General features: G+C 42.2%; 1 protein-coding gene and 1 long non-coding RNA gene across 5 annotated transcripts in view; one reads left to right on the forward strand and one right to left on the reverse strand.

Annotated features, from left to right (window-relative positions):
• Positions 1-2,329, reverse strand: part of SLC16A7 (solute carrier family 16 member 7) — an 88,102-nt gene extending 85,773 nt beyond the window's left edge. For 3 of the 4 annotated variants that reach the window (XM_054205099.1, XM_054205081.1, XM_054205091.1), the window contains exon 1: positions 2,069-2,329. The gene's annotated coding sequence lies outside the window, so the exon portion shown is untranslated. The remainder of the gene's footprint in view (positions 1-2,068) is intronic. The other variant, XM_054205073.1, reaches the window with a different exon arrangement.
• LOC128910972 (uncharacterized) lies at positions 1,701-10,339 on the forward strand. Its single transcript, XR_008466955.1, has 3 exons — positions 1,701-2,054; positions 5,522-5,990; positions 7,057-10,339. It is a non-coding gene; the product is annotated as an uncharacterized LOC128910972 (long non-coding RNA).
• Positions 10,340-13,412: the final 3,073 nt, after the last annotated feature.

Consider the following 13,412-nt stretch of genomic DNA (forward strand, 5'->3'; position numbering starts at 1 on the left):
ATCATTTACTGTTGCCATAGAAGAAAATCTGTAACCTCCAGCCAGTGTTTGCCTGTTCAAAATTATTAGCTGCTTTGCTCTGGAGCCACTGAGATTGTAAACACCATATTGCAAACTAAACTAGCTGGGCCCTTACAGATACATGGAGTTACACATCTATAATAAATTGCACAAATAATAGAAACATCTGGAGTATAATTTCTTCTCTGAATTTATTCCACCATGTGGAAGGAGTAGATAGTCCGCACTCATGCTCAAGTATGATATTCAAAGTTAGCAGTCAATAATGGAAGGAGAGAGGAGTCTTTAAAAATAAGAAGGGAATCACTTATACATTATTCCCAGATTTAATACTTGTACATAAAAGCATTTACCACTTTTATTGAACTATTTGTCAGTTTTCTGCTTCCTTTAAATATCAGTCTACATCCCTCTGTCTTGAAGACTAACTTTCATATCATGATTCATCTAGACAGAGCTGAGGCAATATTTTGTTGGCTCGATTGGTGTGCTGTTAAGTTTATGGCCCCATTCCTGCAATGGAAGCTGCAAGCACCTATTTCATTACTATTTGATAAGTAATTTGAGAGCCACAGATGGATGTCACTATGGAAACACGAGTGATTATGATAAAGCCCAATGAAACAAGAACGGACGCCTCCATGAGGCTGCAGCTTCCTTCTGTTTCTTCCTTTTTCCCAAAACAGCTTTCAATAATAATTTTGGTAAGACTCCTTTTCTGAAAGCTCAGACTGGCATCTGAAAAAACAGCTATCTCTAAATGTTATTCTTTTTTTTGTTTTGTTTTCCTATCCACCTGACTGGAAAAGCAATGGAGAACCAGTGTCAGTTTTGCATCCTTGCAGGACTGAGAAGTAACATGCCCTCCCAGGAGTACCAGGGGACTCTCTGGTCTCCAAAATATGGACAGGGCAACTTCTCGGTCTTTTCTAAGATTGCTTGTGTGTCTTGTAGGTGCCATTTCAATAACCACAAACCCAGGACACAGAGGTCTCCATAGGCACTGAGAACTCCTTTTCTCTTGGGATGATTGCCCCCCACCAGGGAGGCTCTTCAGATTATTCCCTTCAAGGACCTTGAGTCCACCATGTGCTAGCAGAGGTCAAGTAAAGAGAACGATGGAGGAGTATTGTGCTCACTCTGGTACCAGTTACACCAGGAGCTCTGTACACAAACGCTAACTAAAGCCAGCAGTGTCTGGAGACAATAATGCCAGCACTGTCAGGCTCAGAGCAGCCCGGAGCAGGGGAACTAGTGCTACAGCTGGCATGGTGCAGCAGAGGGTCCATCCAGACCCACCTTCCCCAAGGTCATCCCGACCCCTGAGCTACGACATCGGCGCTTCTTGCAGGCCCGTTTCTGATGACGGCAAGGGCGGCAGCACGTTTTTTCCTTTGCTGCTCTCCCCGCCGCGGCTCCCCGCCCACATTTCCCAGCGGAGCTGCCCCCTCCCCGGGGCGGGGGCGGCCGGGACCGCGGCTCCGCTCGGGGCGGGCGCTGCCGCATCCCCCAGGGGCTGCGGCGGGAGGCGGCCCCGGCTCGCCGCCCCGCCGGGATGCGCGCAGGAGGCGGGATCGCGCCGCGCTCCCCCCACCCCCCAAACCCCCCCGCTGAAGCTGCGGCCTCGGCCCGGCCCCGCCGCCCGCCTCCCTGCCCCGCTGTCTGTCAGAGCCGGGCGCCCACATGGCAGCGGGGAGCCGCAGGGCCGGCGGGGCGAGCGGCGTCTCCCTGCAGTGGCTGCTTTGGTACCGGGGGGGGACAGCGCCCGCGAGGCATCCGTCCGTCCGTCCGTCCGTCCGTCTGTCCATCCATCCCTGCGTGGGCGGCGGCTCGTTTGTGCGTGTGTGTGTGTGTGTGTGACTGACAGTGCGGCGCGCACAGCGCGGGGGGCGGCCGCCCTCACGCAGCCGAGCCGGGGGCCACGCCGGCGCGCCCCGGCGGCGGCACCCCTTTCTCCGTCCCCCGGAGCCCTCCCCGGCGGGGGCAACCTCAGCGGCCTCGCTGCTGCTCCTCCTCCTCCTCCCTCCTGGCGGGTAGGTTACGTTACCTGGTCTCTAGCTCGGGCTGGATCTAATCCCGCGGCCGCCGCCGGCTCCTCTCCCTGCCGCGGGGGTGAGTGGGCTAATTAATTTATTTATTTCCCATGAGGTGTCCTCGGCAGCAGAGCAGCGGCGGGACAGCCCGGGCCGAGCGGCAGGGAGGGAGGCCCGGGTGCTGCTTGCGGGGCCGACGGGGCGCCGCTGTCCCGGGGGTGCTGCCGGGGAGCGGCCGAGGCGCTTCAGCACCGGCGCGGGGGGGCGGGGGCTGCGGAGGAGACGCCTCCCGGGCTGCCCAACCCGGCCCGGCGGGGGCGCGGCGCCCGGCCCGGGGAGACGGAGCCAGCGCGGGAGGTGGGACGCGCCGCGCCGGGTTGCGCCGGGGCGCAAGGACGGGCGGACAGGACGGGCCCCCCGGAGCGAGGCGTCAGCTCTCCCCCGCCTACCTGCCCGCCCGGGGCCGCCGCCGTGGGGTCCCGCAGCCGCCGAGCGCGGAGTTCCCCCCCCCACCCCCGCGCCTCACCTCGCTCGGAGGTGCGGGCGGGGGAGCGTGCGCTGGCTGAGGGCTGGGAGGGCACGGAGAGCCCCACCGGCCGCCTGTCGCGGTCTTCGCCTCACCGTTGGCAGCACAAGAGGCGTCCACCCACCACCACCCCTCCCCGGCCCCACCCCGTCCTCCTCCTCTTCAGGGTTGGGGATGCCAAATGTTTCACATTGTAAGGCTGTTTGCACTCGCTGTTCTACGAAAAGGTTACAAAAAGGCGCATCAGTTTGCTCGTTAGGGGAAAAAAAAAGAAAAAAAAGAAAAAAAGAAAAAAAAAAAACGGAAAAAGCCCCAGAGATCTTTTTGTGCTAAACGCGGGAACTTTGTTTTCTGAAGCAGGAACTGAAATTTCTCCAGTCAGCAATGAGTTGTTGATTAAAATCGTGGTCACATCTTCCTTTGCCCCCATTTTCTCTCCCTTAAAAAAAAAAAAAGTTACAAGAACTGTTTTGTATATATCATGAACATATTTATGAAAGTGGCCACTAAATTCTCCAAAAATTCTGTCCTTAAGGCTAAAATCCTGTAGGGAAGAAATAGAACATAATCATATAATTGCATAATTACAGCCTTTACCATAATGCCTATTCTCATGGGTAAAGGTTGCACATTATGAGCAACATTTAAAGTGGTGTGAGTAATTACAGTTGTTGAGATTAAGTTGCAAAATGTGTACAAAAGAAACGTTGTTATCATGTGATTTATTTTTTTTTTTAACTTTATTGCATGTTCTTTGTTTAGCGAGAGCTTTATGAATAGGATCTTCACAGACATGTTAGGAACTGAGACTGCCTGTGTAGAGTCATAGAATCATAGAATTGCTGAGGTTGGAAGGGACCTTTAAGATCATCGAGTCCAACCTTTAACCTACCCTGACAAGAGCCACTTCTAAACCATGTCCCTAAGTGCCCCATCTACCCTTTTTTTAAACACCTCCAGGGATGGTGAATCCACCACCTCCCTGGGCAGCCTATTCCAATGTTTAATAACCCTTTCAGTGAAAAAATGTTTCCTAATATCCAATCTAAACCTCCCCTGACGTAACTTGAACCTGTTTCCTCTCGTCCTATCACTTGTCACCAGGGAGAAGAGGTCAGCCCCCATCTCTCTACAACCTCCTTTCAGGTAGTTGTAGAGGGTGATAAGGTCTCCCCTCAGCCTCCTCTTCTCCAAGCTAAACATGCCCAGCTCACTCAGTCGTTCTTCATAAGACTGTGTAGGGAGAGGAAGAGAGAGAACTTGGGTTGTAGTTGTGCATGTTCCAGGTTGCTCAGCTGCTGGTGAAGGAGGGAGGGGCTTGGTAGGGTCATCCGTTTATTTTCCATTAATACTATTTGAATCCCTTAACTAGCATCAGCTACAGTGAACAAAAAAGTTTGAAAAATAATCTGGAAAGGAGCATGGCACCCCAAAAAAATGCTGCAGCATGAGTGGCAAAACACATCAAAGAATCTGTCCACAGAGGACTGCCATCTTGAAGCACAAATTCCATTGCCTATGAATCTGTTTGGTTTTGTGTGAGAAGTGTTAGGAATTATTCTGTGTTGTAAACTATAACCATTAAACTGACAACATAGACCCAGAAATCTCAGTAATGTAAAATTTTATCATTCCTTCTTTCTCTAGGATACTATTTTTATAATTAGTGTATCACCTGCTTCTACTGCAAGTTCTTCAGATGCAGAAGAGAATACTTTGTCACACGTTTGTAAAGTAGCCAAGTTGCTGCATTCTCTGGGCAGATCCTGTCACCGTAGTCATAAAGAGCAGAAAGTAGTTCACTGGGAGGCACAGCAAACGCTTTATTCCTGAAACAGACTGAACAGTTTGGAGTCATTTTGTGACATCACATAAGCTAAATAATAACTCAAGTGATATGCCAGAGTCCAGGGACATTTTTAGGAGCAAACATCCACGGTGACTGCCAGGGCAGCTCGTGGAAGTCACAGTTCCATTAATTTAGGTAGCAGTGCCCGTCATCTCTTGTGCAAGTGTGTGAAGGGAGCCTGTGCCCATCATCCCCACAGTCACAGTGTCTGTCCTGGCAGCAGGTTGCACTACAGGCTTTGGAAGACCAACAAGCACTCAAAAGGGGCCCACTGAGACAAGCAGAGGGAAAAGAAAACACTAAGCATACAAGCAAAGGAGGCTTGGGTACAGATGCCCATGGTCAAACTTTCTGTCACTTCCAGGCAGGCCCACAATTACAGGATTAAAAATGTGTAAATTAGGATGAAATCTGATGTAAGATCTTTCATAGAGAAGCTGCTAGTGCTGAAATCAGTTGTATACTTGGCATTGCATCTCTCTTCAAAATATTCAAATATTTTGTATGCCCTGAAGAAAATCATAGGACATATAGAACCTCAGACAGTTCCTGTAAAATGCAGAGCATGGCTACATTGTCATTTACAGTGAAATATTAAACTTCACATATTGTTTTATAGAATGTTAGCAAAGTGATTTTCAAAGGGAGCCGAAAATTAAATACCTGAAGATTGAAATGGTACCTGGTCTTGATTGCGTGGTTCTGTTCCCTCTACTGATGTGCCTTAACTAGAGTAAATATATATTTATATAGATATAAATGTAGACATTTTTCTGTAGATGTATACAATATATATTACAGACGATACATTTTACTCAGTGATATATGTGATAAGGTATATCATAGACACTGTAGTTGCTGTACTACCTAGTATATACTGCACACTATGTATACTACAGTGCTGCATACGGTACAGATGGATGTTTTCTATGTTTATATATAAGAAATCTGTATTTTATTGTATTACATATATTAACATATATACGTAAAAATAGTAGATTATATTAACATATGCTAACCATTACATAGGCATATACATTTTCTGTAAATACACACGTGCTTCATGCAGTTTCTTTCTATACCTCTTTTCAGAACACCCTCTCCAGGAAAAGTCTACGCGTCTTAATTGACTTGCTGTGTGCTTCACCGCATTTTGCGTTTTCTGACCTGAAGCAGAGACTGAGCCCAAGCTAACTGCAGTTACAACAGTGTGTGATTCTGGCCTACAGTCTGCACAAGTTTAGATACAGCTTACTGTCTGCATCCTGCTTAAAGTCACAAAAATTACCATGAGCCCTCAGACTAAAATTTGATGTATGATTTTATTTTTTATGTGGACCTCAATTGCAGTGGCATCAGATTTTTAAAGTGAATGCACTTCTCTGCCAGTGCTGCATATTGAAGGCTCTGAGTGATTCGGTTCCCTCTTGCAGACTGGGGAAAAAAAAAGTAAAAAAAAGCAAGAAACTGTCATCATTCTACATCCTTCCAAGTCTGGGAGCACCTTCAATGTAGGAAGCCCATTATTCAAAGTAAAATTGTTCACATCCACCCTCTAAGGGTATGAATTAAAAATTTATTAGTGATACTAATTAATAATTTACATGTGAATTTCAAGAAGCTAACAAAGGTTCAGAACTGTGTGTGCACGTGTGTATGTGTCTGTGTATGGGAGGGTGGCATTCTGTATTTTTCAGTGATCTAATTGTAGAGACGAAATTAAACAAATTTATCTATATCTAGACTGTGTGTGAAAAGAAGTCATACATCTGGTTATTCACTCTGTGTCCATTCGATGGTGAGATAAACTTCTGGGAGGCTGCATGTTATACGCTCTCCTGTTTCGGTTAATAACAGCTTGATGGCATTTTACTGATATTAACGGAAAAAGTTTTTAAGTATTATTTTTCAACCAAGAAAAAGAAAATACTGCAAATGTTAAATACCTAATGGTATTTTCTGGGACTCTATCCACTAATTATTTGGGTAAGTTTCCCAATGGAATAGTCCATTTCCCCCCACATGCCACTTGTCATGCAGTTCCATTTGAACCCAAAATTTTACGGGTCCTCTCCTAAGCTTAGATTCCTCTGCTACGTCGCAGGTTATGTCTTCTAGTCACAGAGGTTCATGTTTATGATTGTCTTTCATTCTGGTCTACATAAGATTACATTCCGATTACATTGTTTGGGTTTTTTTCTGGACTGATTTCTGTTCCATAAATACACAACTCCTCTCATGTCTATTATGCAGCTTGGTGTGGTCTGCATGCTCGTCATATTCAGCAAATCCACAAGGTGTTGTCATTAAAATTGTATTGGTAAATCACCTAGACCACCTTCTGTAAGCTTTGTATCAGCAACTAATCATTGTCAGCCCGTGTCTCACTCTACCCTCATTCATATACACAGATAGCACTGTCGCTAGCATAAAACTTTAATCCTAGTTCTGTTAATGAAAGAGATATGTATACTTCAATTTTTGTGATAAAATTTGTAAAATATGATTCGACTGTGGAATTATAATGATAAAACATAGCCAAAGCATGTCTTTCTATTGAGGTCAGTTTTCTCTATAAGCATCAACCATGTCTATTCCAGGCCCAATAAAATTCTTTTCTTTTACAGCTCCTGGGGACACAGAACACAGCACATTGTAACTACAGCAATAGACTCAACTGCAAAAGATTTCTATCAGGCATCACAGAGAATTTGAGGCAGCTGGCAGTTATCAGCTGAAGCAGGTAGTCAGTAGAAGTGTAGAAGATAAATAGATAATAGAAAAGCAATCTGGAAACCTGGGAGAGATAATAAACCTCTCTTCTAGAAGGGAGGTAACAACTCGGGTAGGTCACTGATGAACTCAACTCCTAGATCAGTGCTGCGTCTAATACTGCTGAAAATACAGTAGCAGTTCATGCCTGTCTGCTCTGAAGTTGTATTCGAGATGTTGTTGGAAATGCAGTTTGACATATTCAGTTATAGAAATCATTATTGCAGTAAAGTGAAGAAGGATCATACTACTGGAAGACAGCTGACCAAAATCCTAAGGACACCATGACCCTCCATTAAATTACAGTTGCCAGAATAGAAAATTGAATTACACCCCCTTCTTATCCTGCATGCTGTTCTGTCTATGCTGCCGGTGCAACCATTAGGTAATATTCCTCCCATACTGCCTGTGATCACCTGTGGGGCAAGTGATTTCTTTTTGGTGTAATTTCTACTTGTCTTAAAATAACTGATCCATTCGGTTTTCCCTACCATGAGCACAAAGAAGAGCTGTCTGTGAGTAAAAGAGTGTGCTGTTCTTTGTAGCTGGATATTAAAACAGTCCTACCAAACATCTTTCTCTTCAGGTCACACTTACAATTCTTGAATTCCTGTCTATGGAAAAGTGTGAAATTTTTCATGAACATGCAAGGAAACATCTGATAACTCTTCTTGCTGGGTTCTGAGATGTTGTAGGACTATATTGGTGGTAGGGAGATAGCGTCAGGAGATATTTCTATGAGAGTGGGCACAGACAAGAAGTCTGTCAGTAGCCTCTTTCCACCAAAGAAGTGATAGAGTTGCTCCACTGTCGTCTGTTTTTATGTTGTTAACCTACTCAGATGGACCATACAAAGTAGCTGATGTCAGTGAAATGTGAATTCTTGTGGAGCTGAACAACAAAAGACAAAAAAAAGACTTCTGCTGCTTAGTTTGCTTTGAAAGATGCTTTTAAAAAATCTGTTTGTGCCACAGGAAATATAAATCATTCTGTGTTCTGAAAGAGCATAAACCAAGACACTTGCATCAAATATTTTTAGAGTATTAATTACCCTTATTAAAGAAAGTCCTAACCAGGAAAGCAACATATTATATTCACAAAAGCCATTAATATATTAACATATTATATTCACAAACTCCATTAATATATTAACAAAATTTACATATGTCCATGTTGCTAGCTGTGTAAATAATGTGTATCCTTTTAAACAGTCCTCTCTGTAATTCTTAAAAAGTAGCTAATGTACATGTTTTTATGTATTGCTTTAATACTTGTTTTACAATGCCACTGGACATGAATTAATTGTGTGCCTCTATAAATTCTTCCTCTAGTGATTGCTGAGGGTGTTTTTCCTTTCATATGTCATTCTACGACTGCTAAAATAAGAAAAGGCCAAAATTTCAAAGCTTACATACATTAGAAGTTTTAAATGATCTGCTATTTTGAGGCCTGATTCATCTTTCCATTGTGTCAGTATAATCCCAGTCATAGACTCTGGGCAGTCAGGATCCCTTTTTTTCATCAATTTCCCGGTTCAGATATTATACAACTGCAAATTACTACCATTGTGTTATAAAATAGGCCTAACTTCATTAGATTACATAACTTTTTAGGTAGCAGGAGAATTTTCTTTTTGACTTACATATTTGCATTTGTTTTTAAAAGAAGATGAAAGAGAAATAGCAAAAAAATATAACTTATTAGATACAATTCTAGAATGTGCCTAAATATTTATTATATAAGATTCCTGTATATCAGTAATTATCAGCTAACAAGATATTGACAACATGCCCTAATTGGTGCAAATAATACATAAGGAATATATGGAGTGAGAAGTAAGAATGCCTCTCTCCCAGGGAAGCATCCTTAGCATTAGGATAGAAGAAGATCTTTTTTTACTTTTTTTTCTCTCTCCCATGAATCCTTTGAATGTTTCAGTCTTTTTCTAGACTGTGATCCAGATGCAACAGGAAAAGTGGAGAATAAATAGCCCAACTCAGTCTCAGGCTACATAACACACTGACATTCAGGAACTCCTGTAAGAGGTGTAGACAGAGGGAGGTCTTAGCATCTCTTTCTGGTCAGGTTCCCTAATTGTGCATAAAAGGAGGCATCTTTCATTATCTGCTTGTGCTCAAAAGTAAATTCAGTGCTCTGAATCTCAGGGGATGAAGGTGTCTGTTCTGTGTAGGTACATGAGTTAGGTAAGTGTTCAGACAAACATGGTTGAGCGTTCCCAAAGACGCTTGCTGTACCACCAGTGGAAAAGGAAAGGCTTCCCTCCCTAAGGTTTCAGAATTTCCTTGTGGAGGCACTTAACCCACTGACTGTATGAGAGCTGGGATACTTAAGGGACTAAGTCCGAATCATCCTGCCAGGCAGATGTTATAACACTGGCAGCTGTTAACAGTATGAATACAGCCCTTAAGAGTACATTAGTTTGCAGAAACTTAAGCATAAATGAGCATACTCTGATGGGATCGCATTCTTCACTCCAGGTAACGTGAAAACGCAACTCCTGACTTGGTCTATGGAATATCATGAACATCTTGAATATTATGAGCACATTGAGAGCACAATTAATCTTCAGTACTTTCATTTGTTATTCATTGTGTTGAAAGTACTGGACTATATGATCAAAATCATACATGAAGAGCTTTTACTTCTTTCCTTTATGTCTTGTTAAAATCATGGTTTTCTTTGCAGCTCACCTCTGCGATAGTCACATTTTCTCAAAGTGGGTAATACATAACAAGTAGAAGTGTGTTTTGATTACTGGCGCTTTGCATGCTTCCAAACTGGAAAAATCCTCAATATGTCATATATTTACTTTCTTTACTGATTAGGTTAAAAAATGTAGTTCTGCAATACAAAGAAATTATAAAAGATTTCAGATGTAGTGATTTATTTAAGTTTTTCAGATGTAGCGATATGTTTAAGTTTTGGGGCTACACACCCAACAGGTCCTTCTCCCAACATGCAAATCAACACCAGGAGACTTCTGAAGAAGCAACCCCTCGATACTTATGTGTGTGGTTTTTTAAGGATTATTTAAGTTGGTAGCCTGTAATAATGGGAGACTGGAGACTGCATTTGTTGATGTAGAAGGTTACTCTGAATTCGGTGTCGGAGTGTCTTTCTTACCTGTTCCATGTGAATAAAATACTTTCTTGTAAACATAGTTTTTCATTTCCTTTGTAGTGATTGTATATATCAGGGGAAGGGAAGTCCATTGTCCCTTATCCTAAAGATTTTTATTTCTCACAACACCTGTTTTGTTTTAGAGCACTGGGTTAATCTGAAGATCACCGGCTAATATACCAGAGAGGAGATTTGAATCCAACCATCAGATAAAAATGGAGAGCAATAGCAAATGACACAATCCAAGTTATGGTTGGACTAAGGCTACATAGGGAGGCTACTGACACAGGACAGCTATAGAGACAGAGCCTAGACAGCTGCAGAGCAGTGGCAGCCAGCCAGCGCTCCTCGACAGATGAAGTTGAGGCCAAAAGGAGGAAGACTAAAATCTCAGCTATTAGCCGCCCCAATATAGAACAAACAAGCTATATAAGAACCTTACATACTGTGATAAGAATTACAACAGGTCGTTGGTAACAGAGGCCTTAGAGCTTCTTGTGCAACTTTTCAAATGGAAATTCTCATAGCCAAAGTATTTTAAAAAGATTAGCTTTTGAAACTAAAGGTCTAAAAATTGTATACACTAGGTACATCATAAACAATTTTGGCCATCAAATATGTCATATACCGAGTCATCAAAAAAAGGCCGTGGCTTGACAGGGACATTTCAATGTATGCAAAGATAATCCTAGCTATCCTTTGTCTGTGAATTAGAATATGTGAGCCCAGGTATATTGGTTTTAGTATCCCAGCTAGCCCACTTTTTGTGATGGTACACTGTGTCTTGTGTACTTTAATTGTTCTTTGAAGAAGCAAAAATTATTTATGAAAGCCTTGTTTCTCTCTGAAAGGCTATTTTTCAGATACAATCTTAAGCTATGCGCATCTCCACTGGCTGAAAAGGTTACTTTTCCTATCCTATTTATAAAGCTTATTAATGCTTTACCAAATAATTGCAGACCCTAACACAAAGGCCTGGCAATCGAAAACCAGACAACAGCTCAAAGAGGAGGAGAAGAAATGCAGTACAAAAAGATCTCTGCAGAGAACCCTTAGCTGTCTGTGACCCTTCCCATTATTCTGTGTAGGATATACTCAGGTAGTTTGGATCAGCCATGGACACCGATGATGTCTGAAAGAGTCCTCTTAATATTTTCGATTTTCCATTATGAAAATATGCTATAGAACAGTGGTATCAGATATGAAACATACTTACATTTTTTTTTAATATTAATATAATTATTTTTCATTAAGTTTTAAGTCATTTGTGCTGGATATGATGTATAATTTTTTTTCCTGTTAAATCCCAAAATCTTTCCTGATAAGGGCATCCTTTCTCAAAGTACATCTTAAAATAGAATAGCTTGATGCTGTGGATAGCACTTTGACATTGAAGAAAACCAGGGAGATGCAAACAAATTCTAGCAAGCCTGGAAGTGGTGCCTGTATACTTCAGAAATGGTTTGACTCGTAAGTAGATTAATAGGCTGCACAGACAGATGGATCTTTGAAAGAAGTCAGTGAATTAAGGGCAGACTATTACCCTGTAGCTCCCATTAGCCTGCACATTAACCAGATAGATCTACAGATATTTCTGTTCCATACAAATCACTGAACAATGGATATAGGTTTTATATAAAATCAGCACGGCCATAAAATGGAATGTAGGAACATTTTACAATTACTGCAGTTAGAATGGCCAAAGCTTTTGAACACAGCTTTGTTAGGATTTTTATTCTCAAGAGCCTACCACAAATCTGAGGTAGCTGAACATCACAGACTTAGGTTTCTTAGTATGGTGATTTTGTGCTCAGTAATAATTGATAAAACCAATTAACAATTTGAAGTAAAAATATATTTTGATATATCTGATGATAGAAAATATACCTGATCTTGGCTGAGAGCAAAGAATGGGTAAGTTGACCTGGTATCTATGATTGCAAGCTGCTGTTCCTCTCCTTCATCTTTCAAACAGGGATCAGCTGTGATGACAGATACAGTGAGATTCAGCAGTCCCTTCCAAAGGGCTTGTAGTGTTCTGTGTGCGCAGGAAGGTCATAGGAAAGGTCAGCAACGTCCCAGATACTGCACATTAAAGAGTTCACTTGCAGGGGGGGAGCCTCTGCCAGACACATTTTGGATTTCAGTTACTTTATGTGAGATTCATATGACCAAATGGAACTTTTGCAATGTAGCAGCTACATCGGAGCCAAAGCATCTAGGCTACTCTCATTCTCAGTGGTTAGAAGTATATATATTAATTTAATAAATGAAGGATATAGTTAATTTCATCAAAAAGGTCTAAAATGAGCCAGAGGAATTGTGTTCTGGAACTGCCCATTTGTCTCTGTTCACTACGAAGACAACCCAGGGTGTTAGTACAGATATAAACATCTGCAGTTTAAGAATCTCAAGTTAAATGAAATTAGTTCCATCCTAACTTTTCCCTTGTTTGTATATTACCATCCTCTTTGAGAGAAAAATTGATGAGTGGCTTCAGAACAGATTTATCATACTGCCTTTAGCTGATTTTTGACTGTTTAATAGTTCATTATATCCACTCTGTTTGTGGCCTGTAGCACGACTTGTCACAGGCTTCCAATTTTGGCTGATAGTTCTGCACTAGATAAGCACATTATTAGTTAAGCTTAAGAAAATAAAAACAAAAAGCCATTAAATTAGGGATGAGAACTTAGGAATTTCCAGACTAATGGACTTTCTCCTATAGTCTCCAACACTGAGCGATGACAAGGACGGAAAAGACATGGATTGTGTTGTCTTTCCTGATTTTACTTTAGATATAGTAAGAGAAATATCATCCCGATTCTCCTGCCCATCAACTTATGCCCCTAAACATAAAGACTTAAAACTTTGTTGGTCAGTTCAGTATACTTTAAGTGCAGGTTACTACTTTTACATACTCCATACGGACTATTACTGGAAAAGCGTGCTTTGAATAGATCCTGTAGTGTGGATGTAATATCCAATAGAAGCAAAAAAATGGCACAATTTTGCTCCACTCGTATTTGGTATAAGGTATAAAGAATCCTCTTACAGATGGCTTGAACCT

The sequence above is a fragment of the Rissa tridactyla genome, chromosome 1 (genome assembly GCF_028500815.1).
Source record: "Rissa tridactyla isolate bRisTri1 chromosome 1, bRisTri1.patW.cur.20221130, whole genome shotgun sequence".
NCBI classification, from domain to species: domain Eukaryota; kingdom Metazoa; phylum Chordata; class Aves; order Charadriiformes; family Laridae; genus Rissa; species Rissa tridactyla.